This window comes from Topomyia yanbarensis, chromosome 1 (assembly GCF_030247195.1).
Source record: "Topomyia yanbarensis strain Yona2022 chromosome 1, ASM3024719v1, whole genome shotgun sequence".
Taxonomy (NCBI): domain Eukaryota; kingdom Metazoa; phylum Arthropoda; class Insecta; order Diptera; family Culicidae; genus Topomyia; species Topomyia yanbarensis.
The window spans coordinates 65438352-65451419 of NC_080670.1; the positions used below are offsets into that span (position 1 = coordinate 65438352).

Here is a 13068-nt window from a genome sequence, read left to right on the forward strand (position 1 = left end):
CAATTTTTTTTTTCAAACGGCTATAGTCTAAAAATGACAAATCCTACAAAAAATGTTGTAGGAGTGATTTTCACAAAATTAGTCAAATTTTTGAATAAAAATATTGAAAAAATTCTTCATCGACTCCTACACCGAAAACAATCACTTTAAGAAATTTAAAGTCGATTTAGAAAAAAATCCCTTCTTTGATTTGGATGAAATTTTGTTCCAAGATAGAAAATTATGTTCCCTACCTACCGTCAAAAATTCAAGTTGGGCAATTTTCAGGAAAAAAAAGTTATTTGAAAAAAACTTTTCCATCTCCAAACTGAATTTTTTCAGTGTATTTTTATCGAAAACAACTAATGAAAGTCATAATCATCTCAGAATCCAATTTCTGAACTTCTATTTGCCTGATACATGCAAAAAGTATTAGTAACGAATTTGGTATAGACTGGAATGGAACGAGGCTGAAGGGATTAGTTAAACGGAGATCTGTTACTATCGCACGACCAGACAACATTTTTAATATCCCGATAACCGCCACCACAAGTGCAGAGACCGTTCTCCACGATCTCAATACGCCGGAGATGGTCCTTCTACTATAATGATTGTACATGACCCGAGATATCACCCGAATGAAATCATGACCTTCATCCATTCTCTTGGACCAAGGTTTTTTGATACCTTTGGGATTCCTAAACTTCCATCGCTCCACGAAATTTGCCAAAGAAGAAATATTTAAAAACCCGTTGAAGCTACGCGATCTTTCATAAATATCACCTTCTAATGCCTAAATGTCCACGTTCTCATTATCATTCTAATCCAAGTGTCCACCTTCTCATTACCCGGAATGGAGCACTGCGAAAGAATTGAAACTAAGGTAATCTGCTATGATTTTTCAGATAAAGTACTCGAAAACTTCCATGTTTTTCCCAAGAAATACAGAGTGCTTTTCATGCTCCATCAAATGGATAGCCTCATGTAACTGTAACGATGTGAGCGTGGTCGTTGATAGGTAAATATAAAACCATCCATTTTGTGGGGAGAAGGTTGGCAGTACAGCCTCTTTTATGATTGCACTCATCACTACTGTCATAATAATTAGAACCGGTGTCAATAATCGCGTTTTTCAGCTTTCATCAAGTTTTTCATTTGCGTTTGTAGCGTCGCGTATATTGGGAAAAATTCGGGCGATCCGACGTTCAAAAGTCCCTTTCGCGTATAATTCTAAGCAATCTCTGCCCACAACAAAGTAGGAGACTGTTCACTGTTGTTCGCGTCGGGTACTCGTTTCATCTGACCTTTAATCGTAGAGCAAATGCATTGTGTAAAACCTGGTGGAAAATGTAGGGACTGAAACATAGGGACACTTGTGGTTTTTGATGTACCATGTAGAAATTATTGCGAGTTTCTAAGATTACCGAGACTAGGAACCACTTAATTCGGTTTTATAACAGCACCCTTCAAAGGACACTCTCAGGCCTTTACGAGGAAGCTTAGCAGAGAATACTGACTTTCCTCTTTCGGAAATTTATAGCATGGCGAACCAGAATTTTCACTGACCGAAGCAAAGGGTTCTTGAAGGAGCGAACCCCATACTTCGCAATTAAGGCCCCTACACTATCAATCTCTACTTACCAGGCGGGTACATAGACAAGATATTTCTTCGTACACGGCCAAGTGGTATTTATTTAAATCTCGCATATATCGATGATGGTAAATGGATTATCTTTGCCCTCATTCAAGTTTGTTATGAATATATACCAAATTCGTTACTGATAACTCTTTAATAGTCTAGATCATTTTTGGAAAAACAAAGTATGCAAAGTGGCTTTTTGTGACAAAGTTCTCATGTACAGAAAGTTTCATTAAAAATTTTCATTAAATTATTTCATTAAAAGAGGGTGCTGCTAACTCTGAATACGATTTAGCGCGAAATTCGTCATTACATAGAATGGAAAACATGTACCACCAGATGATTACTTGTCTCTGTTGGACAGAGGTATGGCAGGTAATTAAATCTCGAATGTTAAATATCGATATAGTTGACTATTTTCGAGGGTTACAAATGTGATAAACTATGCGCAAAACATATTGTAAGATTTTTTACTTTTGCCTATCCTTTTGACAGCGTCGATAAAACAGTTTCTGCACGCTTCTACTAAATTGATGCATTGATTGATGCGAATCATGTTTTCACAATAAGTGATATTATTACATAATAATAACAAGGCCCTACATGGCTAAAGGGCTTGCGAAAATGGGCGTCGGTATCGGGGAAACACCGCCACCGAAAAACTTTCAGCACCAGCTAGCAGATACATAGGAACGCAGGGTACAAGCAGGGTAAGAAACCATACGAAGGGGGCTGTAGAGATTTAAATCATTATGATCCACACTTCCGGATCGGTTTGTGTCCCAACAGGTGACACAAACCGATCCGGAATTTGCAGCAAACCTAAGCAGGTAAGATATACCGCGAAGGTTGGACAGTAAGCAAGAAAAAGCAGCAATGAAAAAAAACACGACGATTAACACAAAATAAAAAGAGCAAGAGCACAATCCATACTAAAGTAGTATCTAGCAATTGCCCCGGATGAATGAGGATTGCGAGATACAAGAGATTAGGGTGTAGTCGGTAGGCGTAAATGCTACAAACCAATCCGACAATATCACGAGCCAGACGGCAGCGGTGTCTGTTGAAGATCCCTTTACGATAATAGACATTTATTCAATTTGTTGAGCTGAGTCGATTGGTACACAAGATTGGGCGTTGCAGGCCTCGGCAAAAATCTTCAAAGGTGGAGGGGTTCTATACCATTATTTTATAAGAAACGTAAAAAAAATCAAAACTCTCCCCTTGAGAATTTTCTGCGCACGGGTTTGTTAGTAACACCAACTCTGTAGGAGCTCTAGCGAAGAAACGAGCCTTAAGTTAGCAACAACAATGTAGTTTCACGTCTGTTAAAAAACCCTGCAAGGGTGGCTATGAAGAGATGCGAGTGTTTTTCGGAATCTCCGCATCGGTTCACATCTCGACGGGTTCCGACGTTGCCTATGGTCCTGTGGTTGACCGGTTACACAGTGAGGGATAGTGTGCTGACTCAACGTACGCAGATGAGCCAAAGGGCTCCGAGTATGCAGAGGGGCCAACGAGCTCAAGGACAGCTGGGAGTTAATGACAGAGTGCAGCGTGCAGTGTATTAAGTTCAGGGATGCCAACGGAACCGGTAAACAACATTTTTTCGAAATATTTACATTTGCACAAGCCGTACAACCCGCTACAGCGACGCATCACTACAGAACGGTAGCCAAACCGAGTACATTTTTCTGTACAACAGTAAATTACATTTTTGTTTTGCTGCTGTACTCCGACTGCGTGGTGAGAGAGTGGCGTAGTAAAGTTTGTTCTCTCACTTTGTACACTTTTCTCTACATAGTCAAAGGGAGAGGCCCGCACACGAAAGCGTTGATTCCGGTTCGTGGCGTAAACGAATCCCATTCATTGTCGTCGTTTGTGATTAAAAATATTGAATAGATAAAAATATTAAAAAGGGTAAAATAAGGAAAAAATAGCTCGCGTCTGGTGGCTGTACTGCGGGCAGTATTTTTTGTCATGTTACTACTTTGTTTACAGGTTGCCGTTCAGCGCTGGGCGTCCTGCAATAGCGAACGACAGTAGCGTCGTATGAGAAATGAGAATGTAGGCAGAAAAATTACAGCCCCAGAAAAGGTAGGCATTTTGCACCCTTGACTAAGTTAGCAACACCAACAAGTAGTATCAGATCCGTTAAATATCCTGCGAGGGGGCTGTGAAGGGATGCGAGTTAAGTTTTCGCTATCTACGGATCGGTTCACATCTCGACGGATTCCGACGATGGTGACGGCAGTCGCTGGTATCCTGACAAGCTGTACGTGGGCAGAAAAAATAAGAAAAAAACTGGAGCGGTAAACGGTAAAAATTCACCTTTTTATTGGATACACTGAGAAAAGATATGTCCTCAAGCAAGAATCGAACCTGAGATCTCCCAGTCTCTAGTTGGGTGCGTTAACCACTCCGCCATCGAGGAACTGTGATGATGCCATCACATATTCCCGACAGTATCGTGACCACCGTCACAGCCTCCAACACCTACTAATTGACCTATAGACCCCAATGTCTCCTATAAGCAGATCGTCACCTCTCCCTCTCCTCGATCGGACCAAAATCGCTCTCGTTATCTATTTTTAGTCCAGTGGACTGCGCTCAGGCTTGAGATATTATTATCCCTGTTTCCCCCCTTAGCTAACTCAGTCGCCGCCAGATGACTTTTTCGAGTCGGTTATTTTCGTCCGCATCCCTCATCACAGCAAAATTAACCACCTCGGTTATGAAACTATTTTTTTCCGAACTTATTTTAATGCAAATAATTTCGTTATCTTCTGAATTGCACAAATTTTGTCGTATGTAATTTTGAATGTTCTTTGATTTTATGCAGTGGCGTAGCCAGGGGGGGGGGGGTTTGGGGGTTAAACCCCCCCCCCCCCCCCAAACCAAAATTAATTGGATTGAAAAAAAAATTGATACTGACGAATTTAATTTAATATTCCACAAAATATTTTTGGAAAAATATTCTCTGATCACTACATTGAGAACTGTGTTTAAAGCGTCATGAGAACTTTTGGAAAATTGTGGGAAGGGGATCTTGTAACTTATCTCTTAGCCAAAATCCCATAGTTGTCAAATTACTTCAATGTAAAATAAAATAACTGTCTGAATTATTATGAGCTCATTTTTGGAAAGATGCTTCAATATATGGATTAGAGACAATTTTTCGAATGTGAATCTAAATTTGAATAGGTTGATTGCATATAAAACATAAGCTTGTTTACCGAAAATTTGCATACATTTCAACATTTGCTGAAAATGTATTTTTTTAGATTGTGTAGAGTTTAGACAACAATTCAATATGGTTGAAAACAAGAATAACATTTCTGAAACTAGTTGAAAGCTGATGTAATTTTGTCTCTAGTAGGTCAGGATCGGTTTTATGAGCATTGGATTTTTATTGTATTATCAACTATATGAATAGCCTCTTAGCAGGATGCAATGAATGGCGTACTAAAATTTGGTGTACTACGTACTGCAAGTTGTGAGGTTGACTAATGAAGAAAAGTAAAATTAATGCTCGATAAATTTTTAACAGTCACGATGACATTCATTCGAAACTGCCAAATTTCGATGTTAACATTGAAGAATTTCAAAACGTAAAACTGTTCATCTGCTGATAGAATAGTTTTGACGGTTAATCCTCCTAGAAGTAATTATAGAGAAGAATTACTCTTCAAGCAAATTTGGGTCGAGACTTAATGTCTCCAGCAAAGTTTTCGAAAGTGCTATTTCAAACAACTTTGTCAAAGACATAAATATTCCACATATTCAGAGTATCGAAATATAGTAGTAGAAAACCTTTACAACAAGCTATTCTGAAATTACTGTATTTGATAAATCTCTTCTGTGGTAATTAAATAATAAATTCACATTGCGTTCAAGGTGCCTTTGAAGCTTACAAAAAAATAAGGGAACTGGATTCAAAACAAATAATTCCCAAATATTAAAAGGACTCAAAAACACAAAGAGTGACTCCATTTTCAGGAGCTAGCTTCAATTCGGCGCTTCTTCACTAAGAGAAATATAGCATGCCCAGTCCATTTAAATCCCTATATGTTGAATTTATGTAGCCTTCATATTTTCAACAAAATTGTTTGAAATGACATTATCAAAAACTTTGCTGAAGGCACCATGTCTCATAATATTTTTGAAAAATTAATTTACCATAATTACCTCTATGAGAATTAATCACTAAAATTTCTATATCAAAGCAGGCGCTGTTTTATGTTAATAACTTCCCGAAGTTGTCAAACCTTCAAAGTCAAGGATTATTATATTAGGTGATCTTGAACGTTGAATTTTTTTTAGATCATTTATCCCACTTTAAAAGATCGCAATTTTTGACTACATTGACATATTATACAAGAAAATAATCTATAGAGGTTTGAAAACTGTTCCATGTTAATCCTTCTTGTTTGTAGACTGGAATGACGTCTGTTAGACTACTTATGTTTTTGAGTTTCCAATAATTTATCAAACTCATATTAAATTTTAAGATTTTTTCAAAAAATTTATGACTTTCATCAAAACCCTCTCCAAACCAAATTTCTGGCTACGCCACTGATTTTATGACATTGTAAGGGAACACGTATCCGCCAGTTGATGGCAATCGAGCTGACATTTCTTTACACTGAGCAAACTAGTTTATGTGTTTGTTTAGTGTTTATTTGAACAACTAGGAAACTAATCCACTGGGTATTTAATGCGCGTGGGGAATACGCATGGTCTTATCTGAATGATTAATTCTGAATTATGCATGAGGGTTGAGAATTGATTATTCGTAAGAAGATATCACAAGCAGTTACACGCATATATAGCTTTTATCGCAACCTGCTGAGTCGAACGGTACAAGAAACTCGGCCCTTCCGGTGCTCGGATTTCGATATAAAAAAGGCAAAAGTTAAACACAGAAAAATTGTAATTTTGCATTCATTTTCATGCACATTTTCGGAGCATGAATATAAATTTTATTATAATTTTACACGTTTATTGAAAATTACTGTTTCATTAAACGAAAAACTAATGCATTTCAATGTATTTTTATTCCAATATTTCTGTAAAATTATTAACATGTAATATCACACGAGTGGAAGTGTAGATTTTTAGGCTTTTTGATGCTCCAATTGAATGCAACGATTTTATCTTAAATTTCAATCAAATTTTTGATTCCAGCTTGGTATGTTTTAATTGTATTGATTTACATGTTGTTTAAATTTTATTATTTTTTGGTGTAAAGCTTCAATCAAAAATCAAAACAACGAAAACATTACGACTTATACCATCGGTGCGATAATAACTTTTTACAACCGATAACAAAAAAATATAATGCAAACTTTTTTCCTAGAAAACGAAGCATACCGCTGATCACAATTATTATAGGACATCAACCGGTAGAAAAATAGGAATGAATTAGTAGCTTAGGAGATATCTTGAATTCTAAGCCAACATTTATCGATCATTACGACACATTAATCATCAAAGGACATTACATGTTTGGGATATTTTACGACAATTTAGGGTACAGCTAAAGGAACTATTAGATAATCTCAAATTAATATCCTTCAAGAATGAAATATTTCATTTTCGGTAGAGATGTAAAAACGTTTCTGATTTCTGATATTTCTGATCAGAAACGTCTACATTTTTTGACTTCGGTAAATGAATCTCAACTGTCAAAAATGGACAAAGAAAATATCAATAGAAGATATCAGCACATTCAAAAAATACATATGATTATATATATATATATATATATATATATATATATATATATATATATATATATATATATATATATATATATATATATATATATATATATATATATATATATATATATATATATATATATATATATATATATATATATATATATATATATATATATATATATATATATATATATATATATATATATATATATATATATATATATATATATATATATATATATATATATATATATATATATATATATATATATATATATATATATATATATATATATATATATATATATATATATATATATATATATATATATATATATATACTAAATACATATTAATACAACAGTAGAAGTGAACAACATCGCATCGGGATTTAGGAGTGATCATATTTTGAATAATTATCTACTCCAGCCAATAACTATAAAACTAATTGCAATAAAAGCAATTGCTATAATAAATAATTACTACAACAATGGCATAATATATCTCTACAATTAACGATAAACTAATAGCAGATCTGTTTGTACTCGACAGAAGTCCAAATTTAACTTCATGTACTACTTGTATCTTTTCGCAATTGTTTATTGCTTCACTTACTAATATGGTGTAACCCAGCTGATCTATCATATTCGATACTTTGGTTCCAATGTTATTGTCTCCAATTAGATGTTCGGGATAAATCACCTTAAAATACAATTTACATATGCTAGAAAATAGCATTGCATTCTCCAGATATTCGACATTTTGATCAAAGACGCTCCTCTGTGTGGAACCTAAAATACGCCGTCAGCAACGATTACACATATGACGATAAACACGTTTTCATAAACATTTTGCACAACTTCAAAGGAAGGAGCGAATTCCGAAAATTCATCTGAGCATACTTTGCAGATTGATCGACTAATTCACTCACTTTGAAATAGTGTCAAGTTATCATTCCATCCAAACATGCCGCAAAGGTTCATTTCCCCAAATGCTCCGGCTCTCTGATCATCTCTCTCTCTCTCTTTACTCTTGCGTAGCATCGGAATCTTTATGCATCCTTGCTAGCTAAAGTCTCTTGCGAGCATATGCTTGTGATGTTTCTACAAACATAAAACCATTCATTCCGGCAGACCGGCACAGGGCTGTGTTAATGCTCTGCACGGTTGAAGTTTACTACCTCTCTTTGTACTAGTCTCCGAAAATCAAAGAGTGCGCATAACCAATTGGAACGCGGGAGCATAGGAGATCCGAGTTTGGTGCGATATTCTGCGAGTGGGAAGCGAACGACGCGAAGCTGGAATCAATAGAACGGTGATACCGATTGGAATTCAGTACGGTCGTGATCTTTGAAACGTTGAGACGCGTGGATGTAGAGTTTCGTCGTATTTCGGTTAAGGACAAGGCGAGTACACCCTTAGTCCGATCCTACGTGTGTTTAATGGAAAACCTGTACTCGTTAGGGTAGCACATTCGAAATACCGCTGAACGGACAAATTTTCCGCCTCCTCGTTGGCGGAAACAGTTTGTGGTGGAGGCGCCTGTTGGTGTGTATGTGCGCGCTTGAGACCAGCAGGAATAGGATAAGCCGGGAAACCGACTTCCAAGCGGAGTAATAAGAAGCGAAAATAGCAATAATTTATAGCTGCTTGGGCGATTAAGGACACCACTGAACGTACGGTTCTGGTGTGCTGGTATTTCCTTTTTTTCGCCCACCTCTGCCAGGATCATATGTGCTGTTTGTACTATTTGGTAACTTGAGAAATGATTATGCTACATGGCGAGTAAAAGAAAAGTTGATGATGACAATGATAATAATGATTATGATAGCTGTCTGAGTATGTGAGTACACGTGCATACATATGTCGTGCCGTTACCACAGTGAGGACGACCAAAGCCAGAACAACGTCTAATCCGGAATGGCGGAAGTGGCGGTCGGAAGTGACAGAGAAAAGTGAGGTGATATTAGAAATGAAAATTGCTACGCTCAATCGGGTTTATGTAATCGATTGTGACGAGTATGTGCTTCGTGTGGAGTGCTTTTCGATAATTCGATGATGATGATAGCCGTGTGAAAAAATGTTTTAACGCTGGTGTGTGCTGATATTCGCAAGGCTGTCGATTTTATGGCGATAATTGCGGTGAAAAGTGATTTAAAGTGATCCTCTGATCGCGGTGGAATAATTCTCACAATATTTTGTGCTGAGCACAAGCGACACGATAGCAGTGATCAATGTGTTTGTTTTAATCCAGATTGGAGCTCCGCGGGTGTTATCCTTTAATTGAGTACCCAAGTGAGTTCATTTAAAATTCATGGAATAAATTATGCGATATTTTTCGTTTTTATAAAACCCGCCCTTCATTGCCGTTATTTGCCGTCGTTATCATTATCGGTTTTGTTTGTTGACGCTGTAATCCTTTCTGAAAATTGGCACCACCGACCATCTGCTGTTGTTGTTGCTGAGCTGCTGTTGACTTCAAAGGACCAACGAGGGACCCAATCTGGCTAGTTTAATCGCCACCACCGGTGTTCTCAACGGGTAGTTGTCTGTTGATGGAAGTATTGAGCTAATTGTAACAGCTTCTTAGAATACTAGAACTGCCGTTGGGAGAAGTGGTTTGAAAGTTTACTTGTCTAACTTTTTTGACTAGCTTTTTTCTTTAAAAAAAATGTTATTTTAAGTGATGCGAGTGATGAAGTGGATGATGTTTCTGAGTGACCGGCTAATTGAGACAGTGTCTTCTGCGGTTAGATGAAAGCGCTACACGGTGCTACGAGGAGATCTTTATTGTTGATTTTCTTTTATCAGTGATTAAGTGGTGAAACAGCATAAATGAAAGTAAGTCTCTTTGTGATAGTAGCTACATATTCATACAGGTCGCATTATTATACTCTACCATAGTATGAAGAGACAGTATTGCAATTTATTTAACATAAGACCGTTATTTGTGAATAGTAATTTGTTATCGTGTGTACAGTTCACCCAAAAAAATATAGCAGGATGTTTGTGGGTGTGTGTTTTCTTAAGCATGCAAACCATCTTTATGTTTTGAAATGGGCTGCAGAAGTGCCGACGGAGATTTTTTCCATGCGTGACATGTATTCCTGAAAGGGGAGTCAAACTGCCTTCAAGGTTGTTTTTGTTAATCTACATTTCACATGATTCACACAAATGAAGCGTTAGTTTTGAACTAATATTCAGAAATTTTATAAATACCTGTATGTGTTTTTTGAAAACCTTAATTTTCCGCAAAAAATATATAGTAGTGGGGGAACGAGCATAGTGTAGTTGGTGAATCGATTGCCGTGTGCTCCGCTCACCTGGGTTCGCTTCCCGACGATTCCAACCTAAAAATAGAGACAAATGATCCTATGGTTAAAACATCTATAATCATGAATATAGTACCGTGTTCTACCAGTTAAAACATTTAACCACTTATCATTAGACCGTAAATACACATACACGCCGAAATTGACGAACTGAAACGATTGGTGTATGCGACTTAGCCCGAATGAATGAAAGACAAGTCAACCTCCTATATTTTAAAGTTTTCATGCATCGTACCTGTCGTGACCGGAGCTGTCCTGATCCAACTTGTGTCTATTCTCGTCAACTTTCTTCCGAAAACTGAAATTTGATTGTCTGTCACAACAACCAAGGCACCACAACTGATGCGCGGTAATACGTTATATGCGAATGAAGAGTTCAATATTTCGAGGACACGGAATCGCTTTTAAATTAATTTTTTTATTAGACTTTTGTGCAGATCCCGTCATCGATCTGATTTATAGATATGTGTTTGGTTTTTAAATGAATTAGCCAATAATAATCGTAATTCAAACAATGTTAATTTGAAAATTGTAAAACACCTTTTTGCGAAATATATGCCATTTACGATTTAAAAATGTAATTTCGCATTTGGAAACGTTTTTGTCTTTCTCATACAAAGAAAGGCTATGCAATCACTCTAAAAATCGTCATATACCATACGACTCAGTTCGTCGAGTTCGGAAAATGTTTGTGTGCATGTGTGAGTAGGTGTGCGTCATTTAAGCTCACCCAAATTCTGGCTAAACCGATTTACACAAACTTAGTTTCTAATGAAAGGTATAAAACTCCCATAAGCTGCCATTGAATTTTTTATTCGACTTCCGGTTTCGGAGGTACGGGTTGTAGAGTGCAGTCACACAGCAAATTCATATATAAACTGGTAACACCATGATATCCGAATGATGTAATACATATTAAAATGGGTGCCCTCCTATTTTACCCTTACACATCCCTCTTTCTCGCTCCCCTCTTGAACACCCCTTACACCCACATTCCCTCCATCCACCCCGCATACCGAAATAAGATAAAGGATTTTTGACGCATTCTCCACTCACATTCTAGTAACCCACCCCCGCCCCTTCCGAATCTATTCCGCCAATATTTCAAAATGAAAACTTAACTAATTGTTTATATCAATTGAATTAGAAATATGTCGGTATGATGTTATGGTGTTGTACGATAGCGCGATCTACAGGGTACAGTTACAAAGCATTCCAATTGGCCTCTTTGAAGAATGGCGGGAACAAATTATGGTCCCCTATATCTTCCTAGTGGGAACCCTAAGAATTGGCATAAAAATGATGCGGCGTATCACGAGGTTTGCGCACTGATAAAAATGCCCGAATGATGTGAATTCTCAATTCAATACAAATGTGATATTTTATTCATTTGATCGTAATTTTTTATGATCACCATAATCCGACAGTTAACAGTATTTAAAGTTATGTTGCCGAAACGTTATGTAGGTATGTGAAGGACTCACAGGCACGACTCGACTGATTTTGTTAATTTCAAAGTACCAAATTTGTAACCAAACTTTTCTGCTTAGGGAGAAATATAACATGGTGACAAAGAACGAAATAATAAGCTATCTGATTCGGGATATGTTGATCAGCGTACAAGAGGCTTTGTTTAGTTGGATTAGGTGATCAGAAGTGTTGAACAAATATTTTGTTTTTAGGCCTATCTCATATATCAAGGACATGTAATCACTCTGAAAATCGACTCTTAGCAGAGGCCCGGAGAGCAGAGTCTCATATAAAATTCGACTCAGTTCGTCGAGATCGGCAAATGTCTGTATGTGTGTATGCGTGTTTTAAAATCTCACTCATTTTTCTAAGTTGGCTGAAACAATTTGAGCAAATTTAGTTTCAAATGAGCGGTCTAACGCTGGTATAAGCTCCTATAGATTTTTTTTTAGTAGATCGAACATCTGGTTCCGTAGTTGTGAGTTGAAGAGTGCGGTTACACAGCAAATTCTCATATAAACTGATACGATCATGATACACAAGTGATGAAGTACATATTTGAATAGATGTTGTTACAACATGCTGTGTGCTTTGCGGGTCCGGATCACAAATGACCAATCAAAGATTCTTGGAATATTGTGGTACTGTCCACCAGCAACAATATCGAAAGTTTCGGGTTTCGGGCATGTACCTGAATTAAAGACACATCGGTTCTTCGTTGGTGGCTGATCTGATTTTCACAAACCAAGTCTCAAATTGAGAGTATAATAAGCGGTTGGATATTGCAGGCTTCATCGGTGATCACGATTGTAGTCCAACTGGTTAACTAAAATCTTTAACCCCAAAAAATTTTGTTCATGGAGAGACATTGCTAGTACATTAACGACTATTTAATTAAATATTTTGATTTTTCCTTCGGAAAA

General features: G+C 36.8%; 1 protein-coding gene across 2 annotated transcripts in view; it reads left to right on the plus strand.

The window, feature by feature from the left end:
- The first annotated feature begins 8668 nt into the window (after positions 1 to 8668).
- The window catches only part of LOC131677840 (hemicentin-1), a 446898-nt gene continuing 442498 nt past the window's right edge, over positions 8669 to 13068 (plus strand). For both annotated transcript variants that reach the window (XM_058957903.1, XM_058957905.1), the window contains exon 1: positions 8669 to 9638. The gene's annotated coding sequence lies outside the window, so the exon portion shown is untranslated. The remainder of the gene's footprint in view (positions 9639 to 13068) is intronic.